Consider the following 13,464-nt stretch of genomic DNA (forward strand, 5'->3'; position numbering starts at 1 on the left):
TCTTATCGTGTTCCAATTTCTTTTGTGCTCCTTGGATACCCACATACCCCGAGGCTACCTAGCCCCCTCTCTGCATGGCTGGTGAACCTGGCCAGTCCCTTTTCTTTGCTAAATGACTCCTCTTTAAGATAATGTTTGATGCGCTGACAGCCAGAACCAAAACAGTGTAAAAGAAACCAAGTTTGACATCTTTTAATTGTGTGTCAGAAAGCAGGAGATTGTGGTTCTTGGACTGCTTTCAGATCACGCTGCTGATATGGTAATTTGCTCAAGTGAAGGATGTGATGAAAGTGGTGGTGTTGATAGTTTAGTAGTAGAAATCCCTGGAGTCCAGTGTGCTGGTTCACCTCATAAACCTGACAAGGTTCCTTTTGAAGGGCATACAGTATTTGTTTCACCTTCAATATCAGTAAATATAAAAATAGCAGCAAGGTTTTGTTTCCACACAGGAAATCTAATCTCCTGCAATAAACAGACATGAGTGTTCATTATGATTTAGAGCAAATGACAGATGTGCATGAAATGAATAAGTCCTGGGAGTGTCAGTGCTTTTTTTTTTTTTTTTTAAACAATATTCATGGTAATTGATTTCCATCTGTGTACAACCAGAGCTTGCGGTTGTGATTACATCTCTTGGCTAAACGATTTGGGATCATGGTGCATCTCAAATCGAGCATGTATTAAGCTGGATTTCTATTCAGATGACATGAAAATAGATCATTTCGTGTACATAAAGCGCTGGATTTTGTTATGGTGATTGACAGTTAGTGAACAGCTGCATGACAAGACTTGTTATTTTTTTGTCACAAATGAAGCATGCTAGTAGAAATAAGCCTTTCCTTCATTACATGATGAAGATTACACTGTTCAGTGTAGCTTATTGAAAAACACATATTTTTTTAACCTCCTCTCATGTTTTCTGATGGGCTTTTTTAATTGATTTGAACAAATGCAAAAAAGAAAGCTTTTTCCTACTGCATGCAATTATCAATGACTGGAACCTGCTGTGGTATTTGGTTTTCGTTTACTCACTGTGCAGCACTAAAATATGACATAACATCTACCAGGGAGTTGGATTGTTGAATTGATGAAAAGCCACAGATGGTTGATTTCTAATGTGTGCTTTAAATAAAAAAAATAGTTGTAAGTAATTATTCATTGGAGGAATGGGAATTATTTCTCAATGTACTGCACAACATGGAGGATTTAATTGTCAAGTTACTTCTGTAAAAAATTCAACAGAAAACACCAACAGTGAGCTTTATGTTTTGATCTGTGCATGAATGGCCTCCTTGACTAGCTGTTACTTCTCAAGACTGACTTTTCTTGTACTGCAGGGCCCGCCTGAGTATTAATCTCTTAAATGAGCCATGCTGTGGAGTTGGATGAACATGTGCTTTGCTAGATGTCGTTTTCTAATTAAAACTGTCCCATTAGGCTGTAATTGGTGCTATCTGAGGCTGGGACAGAGCCGTATGGGAGTGGAGCGTGAGGTCAGTCTGAGATGGTATCGGGCCGAGGAGACAGGAAGCCTCTGTGTAATCTTGTCAGGTTGGAGATGGCGGCTGCGATCGGGCCGACTGGACTGAACTGTACTTGTCTGCTGCTGCTGCTGCTGCAGCTTCACAGTGAGTGTGCTGAACTGCTATGAACTCCTCTTATCTGAGAACTACTGTACATCTTTGTTGTTTCCACAGGAGCCTGGATTTCACCTGAGTGTTTACATGTTGGAATATGTTCAACTTTATATATAAAGAGAGCACAGTTGATGCCCTGTTATAGTTTTAATATGAATGGATCAGTTTATGTTAAAACTCAGGGGAAAAGAGGAAGGGTGGCTTTGTGGAATAACACCAGTAAAGGCTAAACATGTAAAAACAGGTTGTTTCTTTGCTTATGTTTATGGGAACTAAAGTCCAGTCAGGTTGTGTCCAATTTAAACTCAAATTTTCTTCTTGTGTAATGTTCTCAGTTGTTCAAGAATCACAGAGAAGTGATTCAAATGTAAAGTGGCTGAAGGGCAAACAGACAGGGAACACTATCCTTTTTAAACAGAACCACTGGAGTAATAGATGTAGACAACAGTGATATCAAGACCTCTAAGGATGAGGGCTTTTGCTCTTGATTCCACTCTTAACAAAATCACAATCGGTAGCAAGCTGGGCCATCCAGGAGAATTAAACAAATCCATGTGAAGAGTATTGTTACTGCACTTACACAGTAATGCATATGTCGGCGGTGTGCATGTGACCTACAACCGAATGAGAAATGCTCCGTAAACCTTAACCGTATGCAGGAATCAGGGGATAGTGAGAGGTGTGCTATTGCATTACACATATGTCACTCACAATATGATAACAAAACACTCCCAGGACCTCGGACTGAAGCTCTGTGAAGCTCTCACGATGTTTTTTCCAGCTGAACCCAAGCTTACTAAGTAAATAGGAATGCTGCACACAGACACACACTGACATTTGCCAGATGCTCTGTGCTAATTAGGGCCAAGTATTCCCCCTCGTATGGAGTGTGTGAGAAACCACAAGTGCACCGCTGGCCGACCTGTAAGACCTGACTGGGGTGGAGCTGTGTGTTTGTGCTGAACACATGAACATAACAAACTCAGGGCAAGAATTTGTTATTTCAGTTTTCATACAAGGCACATTTTTTCTGGTTTTCTTTGATGTAAGCTATAATATTTGACTAAAATTTATTTATTGCAAACATGAGTGCTAAATAAGCAAGGAATTTTTCCAAGCACCTGGAAGTCAGCTGTTGTGACACCCATTTTCAAGGCTGGTGACCACACAACCATGGGAAACTAGAGACCCATCAGTATTCCACCCGTAGTTTCCAAGCTGGCCAAGAAATGGGTGGCAAAGCAGCTGACTGCTCACCTGAAGAAGGGCAATACCCCTCTGCACCCAAAGCAATTTGGATGTCACACCAACCACTCAACAGAAACAGCCAACTGCTGCTTTCTTGAAAGTGTAAAGTTAAAATTAGATGAAGGTGGTGAAATAGCTGCAGTTTTATAGGATTTAAAGAAGGCTTTCGATACTGTGAACCATGAGGTACTCCTGTCAAAACTATCCCTTTTTAATTTCTCCACTGATGCCATTAAATGGATGAACTCATATCTAACAAACAGGAAGGAAAGTGTATGTATTGGCAATACTCAAATCAAAATACCTTAACTGTAACATTTGTGTCCCTCAAGGATCAATACATGGCCCTATTTTGTTCAGCTTGTATATTAATGACCTGCCTTTAATCTACTCATCTGTCAACATACAAACATATGCTGATGATGCAGTTCTTTATGTACATGATAAAAACAAACAACAAGCTGCAAACAAACTAACTGCAGCCATGGTCTATGTATCTGATTGGTTCAATTCATGTTTATAACTGAACATAAACAAAACTTTCTGTATGTTTCTCACAGAAACCCACAGAAACTCACCAACCTGATGATTTTGTTAAAGGAGAAAAGCTCAAGGTGGTGTCTGATTTTAAACACCTTGGAATCATTCTCGAGTTGAATTTGACATTTAAAAAGTTGACAGATAAAAATGTTAAAAAGGTGGCCAGTAATATCAAATTCAACCTGGCTAATTTTAGGAATATAACCATACTTAACAGTAGAGGCAGTTAACCTCTTTATGCATCCTATGATCTTCTCCCACATAGCATATTGTCTTAGAAGCTGAACACAAGCAAGCATGACAACTCTGAAACCAACTGAGTCGCTTTACAAAGAAAAACTAAAAACACTTGACCAAAAGGCGAATAGCTATCACCATTGCCATATAGTACAAAAGTACAATTTATTTAATTTTGATCATTTCAAACGTTTTGTAGATTTTTGCTTCATCTCTAAGGTCTTACATGGGCTTGCACCTCCCCCACTGAGCCAGGTTATAATGCAGAAGGATAGTAGCAGCAGGGCAACAAGGGCACCTACCAAAGACATGGCTTAAAGCAAACCAAACATGCAATCATGAGTAATCATACTACCTCAGCTCTGGCACTGCCTTTACATAAATACTCTCATTGTTTTTATACATTGCTGATACTTCTGCAATGTATTTATGTATTGTATTAAATTGTATTGTTCTGTAGTACTTGGTGAAGCATTGTATTGATGACATTAGGTCACAAATTTGTAATGACCTGCCCAGGGACTACGGATGAAAATTAGCTCATAAGCCAACTCCATCACATTTACATTGATGTGGAAACTAAAACGTTGATTAATGTGCACTGTTCAGATAGATGCATGAACAGATATCGCTCTGCCTCTTGTCATTTAAGATACTTACATTCTTGCAGTTCAGTGCTGCCTGTATCGGTGAACCACGGCAACATGCAGGTGCTGAGAAGAAAAAATGCTTTCGCCTTGTTGCTATTTTCCCCCAGTGAGCAGTTTACCATTGGCACATTCACGTATGACATTCATCATTTGTCATCTAGCCTCCATGTTTTCAAATCTAAGCCATCATGCCACCTACAAGCTCCCAAATATAATCTACCAGTATCAAAGAACTGTCCCACCCTCCTGCATAATAATCCACTCTGCAAACCCAAAATGGTGGCGGAGGGGCACTAAGCAGGAAGTGAAAGGAGACCTGAAAGCTCCAGCCACCCACAGACCCTCCCCTCCGCCTCATCCCACCTCACCCCTCCTCACCCCTCCTCACCCGGCTCTCCCAGGCTGCAGCAGGGGCTCTGTGTCCTGGCTCCTGTCCAGGTTCTGGTGCTGTGATGGGGAGGGTCACGATTTGCGTCTGACCCCGGGCCTGCATGTTGGATGTTGTTATTATTAGTGCGCTATGCCCCCCGGGCCGGCGGTCCCCAAAGCAGGAGGAACTGCGGGGCTCTGGAGAGGCTCTAGACCTGGAGAACAGCTGTGCGGGTTAGAGGCTGCTGGGGCCCCCTGCACCCCCATAGTCCCCCGAGAGCACCGCTGCACCGGCCCGCCAGGAGGTACAACTGGTTTTTATACAGACTCACTGCACAACCTCATCATACACGGCTGCACACCCGGACCGAGGTATGTTCCTGGATATAATGTGGAATGTACAGGAGGCGGACATGAAGCTTCCAAAAAAAAATGCAATAAATCATAAAAACAACACAGACATTGACTTTACAAATGATGATATGACAATATTGTATATACAGTGAGAAGATATAAATATCTACTGTCAGACATATGTTGTTTTACCATGATATCTATTTCTTACATTTTTTTTTACATTAGACTATCAATGATCAGGATTTCTTTATGGCAATATTTAAATTTTTATGTGATTTTTGTATCAATGTGATGAAGTACTTTGGTTTAATTCGCTGGATTAGCCAAAAACAGACAATCTTGTCTTGTATTTTATCCATTCACAATTTCTCACTAGATTTTTACAGATAATTGAATATATCAATATATTTATAACTATATAAGGGTTTTATCCATATCATCCCACATAATTAATCCAACACCTCTTAGAATATTATAAGCGTCTCAGTGGTTCAGTCGTGTTTATTTCAGGGCTGTTAAACAGTGACAGGTGCTTCTGTTAATGTGTCAGCTCCCTGAATTTAGAAATGTATTTGTGAATGTGTCTGTGGATTTCCATCTATTTATGTGTCATAACTCACATGTTGCAAACTTATATTTTTAATTTAGCCATTTGTTGCTTTGTGAATGAATTACAGCCATGGGAGGGCAAAGGGTATTTAAAAGCCCACCTTACCTCTCTCTACCATCTTAATTCTGCCTATTCTTGGCAGTCCTAGAGGGGGCCTTCTAACTGTGTAAATAGCTCTGGAAATTGCGTGTGGCCTTTGACTGTCTCTGTAATTGCGAGCCTCTTTCAGTATTTTGCTTGGCAGTCTGAGAGGTTAACCCCTGAGGGCTGGAGGCCTGGAGCTCTCCGTCTGACTGGCAGAGGGCTCCTCAAAGCCCCACTTGTTCACCTCCCAGCCTGGGCAGCTCTAAGCTGCTGCTGATCCTCTTCTAGACGAGAGGGAGAGTGGGAGGCTGCTGCATTCAGCCGTGGCTGAGACTCTGCAGGGTGAAGCCCGGGGAATTGCAGGCCCACACAGACGCAACATACTCAGCCTCCCTATAGTTGCACCTGGACTCATGTAGCTTTGTCACCTCTGCAAGAAAGCAGCAGCACTCAGCCGAGGTTTTAATCAGATAATATGAACGCTGCTGCAGTAAGTGGTTAATACTTTACTTTTTTCAATATTCCCATGAAACTGTGAATGTGGACTGATGCTCTGGTTAATGATGTGCAGATCACATGGATACACTTAGTTTGGTTATATTGAATGAGTGTTTGATGCTATTGTGTACTTAAATGTACAATTTATACAATGTATCACTGTTCATTTACAAAAACGGTCATTACAAAGCCTCAAAATGTATCTGGCAGCGGTGAAAATGATAAAGATACAGTCAGACGAGTATTCAGAAGTGGCCAACAATAATGTCATGTTAAATTAATTTGAACCTACAGAGAAAATAACACTTAATTCAAGCACATTAATTCTGTATTTTGAAGGTCTGCACATCCATGATACTGTTGATTTTGAACATTTCATCTCGGAAGAATTCAAGGGTCATGTTGGAGATTTGTGGAAAAGGAACAGGGTAGACGCTGCAGTCTAATCTGTCCGCTGTGATGGATGATGTTGCTGTATGAAATGGTCTGTAAAGATGCAGCCTCTTTTTGGAGTCACAGCAGAAACTGTAGAGAAAAGATAACATGTGCAGTTTCCTCCTTGGATTCCCACATTGTTCTCGCCAGCTCTGCTCCCCCTGGGCCTCGAGAACTACTCTGTACACCCCAGACAAAAGTACACAGGCAGAAAAGAAATATCAAGACACAAAGGCTCTTTATGTAATGCTGTCAAGTTGCATTGATTTTTTTCCCCCAGTATGTTTGACAGACAACATAAAATCATTGCTTCATGTCATGTCAAGCTGGGCCTCGGAGATCGCGTTGGCTCTGCCAGTATCACTCAATTCTTTGGTAGAAATGTTTCTTGGACCAGCCACTGTGGAAAGATGTCGACTGTGAGTAATTCATTTGTGTGAACTCTGTGCATGTTTGTTGCCTTTACACAGTGACACATACACAAACTCTTCCACAGAAAGTCAGGCTCAAATCAGAGTTAGTTATGTGACAAAACTTTGTTCACTGGACCACAAGGCAGTGTGGTGTACAGTATCTGAGGCCTGTTTTATTGGTGGGAGAGTAGATTGATGGATTCAAGGACTGGGGTGGGTTTGGGGTGCTGGTTTGTCTCTGGGTGTTTGTGGAGGATCAGCAGCTGTGTAATCAGACCTGACTCTGACCCTACCTGTCCGGACATTCCTCCACACCCTCCATCATGTCCATGTGTTTCGCACCCGCTGATGAACCACTGGTCGCGTGCAACCTCTGAGCTGGCTTGACCTGAAGTCTGATTTAGTGAGGATGTGCCACAACTACCAGCACTGTAGGAACTCACTGTAGGAATACAGTATATTATTCTTTTCCCTTTAACATTCATCAGGACTTTATTTAAACTCCCACTGTCGACATGTGGCTACTCAAGCTGAACACAGTGTCTGACAGAGTGGTGAAAAGTAACTAAGAGTATTTATACAATTTGGTGGTGCTTTGATATTTCCATTCTATGCCACTTTCTACTTCTACTGCACCACATTTAATGGGGAAATATTGTACTTTTTACTCTGCTACATTTATCTGACAGCCACTTACTGCACTTTTCAGATTCAATTTAAAACATACTCTATGATCATCAAATAACAGAATATAATGCATAGTTGCAGAATAAACTATCCAGCAGTATATAAAGTAGTTAGAAACAGCCCCCTTGACAATTACAATAATGGTTCAGTCTTACATATACAATAACTCATTATTGCACATTAAGCACACTTACGTACTATACTGCATATGGCCTCTAATCTCAATTTGTTGTGCAGTTTGTTCTCTACGTACTGCCTACTTTTTGTCTCTGTATATAGATTTAATTGAATTTAATTTGGATTTATGAGTACTTCATTCTCACACTCATTTTTATATTTCTATTTCTATTCCTGGTTGCTCTGCCCTTTTTGCACCTATAGTATGTGGTCTGTATATTCTTGTGCTGCTGTAACACCTAATTTTCAATAAAGTGTTATCTTATTTGACCTTAAAATGTTGTCTGCATGTTAATGCATCAGTGATTATAATACAAATATACATATAAGTATATAGTATGGGTAAAGCACAAAGACTGAATTGGCTACAAAACACTTGTTAGTTAGTTGAAGAAAGCCAAGGAGACACTGGAAAAAGCCATCTATCAAGATAAACTTTAGGCTTGTAGCAATTTATTTTCTTTTTTATGCTTTTCAGTGCACTAAAAATCTTTATTTTTAGTTTGTATTTTGTTTGAAATTTTGCACGAGTTAAATTATAAATCGATAGTGTTATTGTTGCTGTTTTTGTTTTGGTTTTGTCGTCTGAAGATGTCTTAGATTTATGATGTTTGATGTACAGCAGTGTCTTATAATCCCATGTGGATGGACCAAAGTTCTAAAAAAAAACCTAACTTTAATAATATAATATAATATAATATAATATAATATAATATAATATAATATAATATAATATAATATAATATATTATATATAATATAACACTCTAAAAGCCTCCATTCTGTGTGATGAGAATTTTCACTTTTGATACTTTAAATACATTTTACTGATGATACTTCTGTACTTTCTCTGAGACTTTTACTTGTAACAAAGTATTTTTAAGTTGTAGTATTGCTACTTTTACTGATATATCTGAGTACTTCCTCCACTACTGCTGTCTGGTAAAGAACCACATTATCCGCTGACACTGAATGTGACACAACAGTAGAAGTAGCCTGTGTTAGACATGTGGATGCTCTGTGGTCCCTGTTGAGAACACTAAGCTCTGTATTTGCACTCCTCTCACTGAGGATAACAGCCTCTCCAGCCCAGGTTAGGAGTGGGGCTCCCTGCAGCTGCTGTCTCTGAGGCTGATTAGCGCGATGATGAGCGAATGAGGGCCAGGGGAGCCGTGCACACACACTCTGAAAGGGTTAAGCAGCCGGTTAGGGAGGAGACCTGCTCTGTGTCCAGGATGTTGAGTGCTGCAGCGCAATGGTGTGCTGTTACACTGCATGAGGCCTCTGCTCCACTTGATTGGGCCTGTAAGATCACAGCCACCCCCCACCCCCACCCCCCACCCCTCCTCCTCTCTCCACCAACCCCCTCCTCCCTGAGGGTTTCTCTCTCCACATCCTCCCTGCTGATTATCACCACTGCCAGAGCTGACTCTTGCACTCCAGCTGCTGTCCACACTCTGGCTCTGGGGCTAATTTAACCAGGCTGCATAGAGGGAGAAAACTTTCTCACAAGGCCTAGAGAAGCTGAGCTGCTGCACAGCGAAGCTCCTCCCAGGCTTTAGCTAGTTGCCCTCTGCAGAACTCTTCATCCACCACTGCTGCTGCTGCTGCTCACTGCATGCCTTTCTGTCAGGCTTTCCCTAGTGGTGTATTTAAACAAAATCCAGAGCTACAAATGTTCAGAACAGGGTCACAGTCCTCTTTACTTGGAAATAGTTCATCAGTGCAAAATAGACAGCGGAGACCAACATGTGTCGCTCCCTGCAGGTGTTTCCTCTGAGCAAAGCCAGGGCAGAGTGCTGCCTTCACTGTCCAAAGGGTGACTCTGGACAGCCATCTTCAATGTGAAATTCAACCGTTAAGCTCCTAATATGAAACACACATTCACTATCTAACCAGCTACTGTATATGAAAGCATTGTGTGCTTCCATCACAATACTACCATGAATAACAGAGGTGAATGATGTTTGAGTCGGGAAGATTGGTGCCTTGATGACTCCCCTTTTTCCAAGACAGAACACAGAGGCTGCAGCGTGAGTTTGAGTTTCTCCCTGAATTGCTATTTCTGCATTAGGGTATTTCAAGTTATTGTTATTTGATAAAAGCAAGGCTGAATAATTCACACAGACGTTGTCGTAAGCCGGAGCTGTGAAAACATCCATTTGACTTTGTGAGGCTGTGAGGGAGAAAAACATAGTAATTGACCAGTCAAACAAGTGACTTTGTAGCAGGACAAAAGAGGTATATCTCAAAGAAGACAGGAATCAAAATGAAGAGCTGCCTTAAGGTTTTGCAAAAAAAAAAAAAAAGATAAAAAAAATGAAATGTATTCTGCTGAAAGTTTTCACTTATATTGAAACTAGCTTCTTAAATATATGAATAATATCAAAATGACAGATTATCACTCTAAAAATACAGTTTGTACACCCAGACATTTTATTTGTATCTGATTCTGTGTGACAGTCAGCAATTCAAACAATATGCACACCATAAACATCAGCTCTATCCTCTAGCCACTTGGACACATGCCAGCAGCTCTCAGAGTAAAGTCTTACTTGTGAGTCTGTGCCTTAGCAGCATTATATGAGTGTTGATGGGGAGAGTCCTCTGTCAGCCTGTGGGGCTCCGGTGTCTCTCTGCTAGGCTGTTCTGGTTCGTGCAATTGGACAGAGAGGGCAAGACGCTGCTTCACAATCCCAGTCCGCCCCCCTCAACCACTGCTATGTTAAATGGGAGCATTGTGACTGCAGACCTGCTCTCATCTTCATGTACACTTTCTTTTTTTCTCCTTCTCCCAGTACATAATGACCCTAGACTATGTGACGACAGGCATTGTATCCGACTGTGCCGACCACATAGAAATTAAAGATGAGGATCTGATTCAGAGGCAGCTTTTTCTGTTGTGTCACTGGGTCCAGAGATTGTTAGAGTGTGTAGGTGTATGTTTGTGTGTCTGTATACTGCATGTGTTTGGTTTAATCTGTATCAAATCACTTTTTACATTCTCATTCTGCGTGTGGCCTCTTAAACTTCAAGCCAGTAACAATTGATTAAATCAAATTTCTGCCCACAGCAAGAATGCAATTATGGCATTAGACATGTAATCTGATGCATACCTTCCTTCACAAGTTGCACTGTGTAAATTGTCATTATGAATATCCATCACATTAATCCCTGTAATTCAACATTTTTATGTCGTTTTAGGCGTGTTAGGAGTTGCCGCAGAGATTTCACATGTGAAAGGATTTCAATATCCGATGTGTATTGTGTTCAGAGTGCATGGTTTGAATATAGATGAACATTTTCTGAGCAGGTGCAAAGCCGCAGAGATCAACAAGGACAAAACAACCTGTGTTCTTTGTTTCAAGATTGAAATCATTCAGCTAAACTTGTCAGAAAAAGAAAATCACAGCTTCTTCTTTCTTTTTTCCCCCCTCCGCATCAGTATTTACAGAGAACAATGTGGTCACAGTACACCTGACAGGTATTTAATCTCTTGTTGCCATTTTATCTGGGAATCCCCCCTCTCTTTCAATTATGAAGTGCAATTTAGAAATCAAACCCAGGAGCAATGTTCACTGGCAGAGCAGTTATGAGAAGATTCTGTTTTTTTTTTGTCACTTAACTAAAACGCTTCGAGAACTCACAGAGCGAACACGCAAACTATTGTGCACAAGTTGATGAAACAGATGGGGGATGATGTTTTCTTTTCAAAAAGGTGACTGATGTGATGACAAAAACAATACAAATCACATTTAGGCAGGTTATACATGAGTTTGTATTACTTACAAAGCATTGGAATGTGCACTTGGAGAAACACTTGTTATACAAAGTATGAACATATGGTATGTTGTCAGTATTTTATTGTTTAAATGTAGTCTTTACATCTTTAATGTTGCTATCACACAAGTAGGATCAGCACCATAGAAATCAATACATTCTGTAGCTACTGTAAGAGTATGAAATCGGCACTCTGGTGATTATGTTGCAAAGTCAAACTGTCCACAGAGATAACATCTCATGTCTCAGCAAGCAATTAAAAATGAATTAACCGAGATTGTGGCTAATTTTGTGTTGTCTGCTGTTTTTCTGTGTTTATTTTGAGAGAGTTTTCTTGGAAACTCCCGCTTTTCAATTGCACCAAATATTTATTTTAGATTTTCTCTCTCTCTCTCTCTCTCTCTCTCTCTCTCTCCCTCTCCCTCTCTCTTTTTTTTTAACCAGTCTGCCTTTTCCCCAAAAAGCTGTAGATGCTATCAACAATGATGTCAGTGTGGCTATTTCCATCTCTCTCTCTCTCTCTCTCTGTCTCTCTCTCACACACACACACACACACACACACACACACACACACACACACACACATACACACACATTATCCTAACCTCAACCATAACCACTACATGCCTAAGTCTAACCCTAATCCTAACCCTTACCCTAACCCTAAACTTTCGTTCATTTTGAACCAAGTCTTCACCCTAACATTAATGATTAACGTTAAGCGGACTTGCTTTTTGCCCCATAAGGGAGTCGAGTCTCCACAACATGACTGTGTAAACAGATTTACGTCCCCACAACATGTGGAATACCTGGTACACACACACACACACACACATACACACACACACATGCACTGATCTGGTGCATGTATAAATAATTCACATAGGTCAAGCTTTGATCCTCTGATGCAGCCTCTCAGATTGCCAGTAGTGGCAGGAAAACCAGTAGATTGAAAATGAGGAATGCATCAAGGGGTGTGCTGTTTACTTGTAGCGCAGGCAGCTGGTTAGCCACCCCTTTGGCGTTTTACACCCCCCTCCCTCGCTTTTCAATTCCAGCCAGACCCCAGGCTCGGCAGCTAACTGGAGGCTGGAATATTGTGCACCGGGGATCAATGCGGTCCTGAGTGAAATGTCAACTGTGGCCCTGCGATGTGTCAGGCTGTGAGGGAGTTGTAATGGCTATTGATCCACTGTGCGCTTAATGCAGAGCTGCCCCGCCACGATGCCAGCCAGCTGCAGTAGAGAGATGTATGTATGAGATGAGATAAAACTGAGAAAATAGAAGAGAAAGAGCCCACAGTTTTTCCCCCTCCCTCTATCCCTCCCTCTCTGGCTGCAGATTGATCTTCCTCTTCCTGCTGATTCTAACTGGGGTCTGTCATTATCTTACTCTGTCATTAGGGGCTCCATTGACAGCCTTGGTCTGTCTGTGTCACTCTATTGAGACAGCAACACTTTTCCCATGCAGAGTCCCTACATTTATTAAAATCTCTGACAGCCTTGTCTTAGCTTTCTCCATAGATGGCTGAGTTTCAGGCAGCGGCGATGCAGTGTAATTGGAAGAAGCGTCTTTCTGTCCCTGGCTAGTAATATCAGTGAGGTACAGCTGTAGGTCAGACTGGTTTAGACTCTCTTTATTATCAGCCCATCCATATACAAGTATACATTTGGGATATATCAGACAGTTTATATCAGACTGCCTGCTATGAAGAACTAAATCAGACTACCTTTGTCTGGGGGT

This window comes from Thunnus maccoyii, chromosome 11 (assembly GCF_910596095.1).
Source record: "Thunnus maccoyii chromosome 11, fThuMac1.1, whole genome shotgun sequence".
In the NCBI taxonomy this organism is placed as follows: Eukaryota; Metazoa; Chordata; class Actinopteri; order Scombriformes; family Scombridae; genus Thunnus; species Thunnus maccoyii.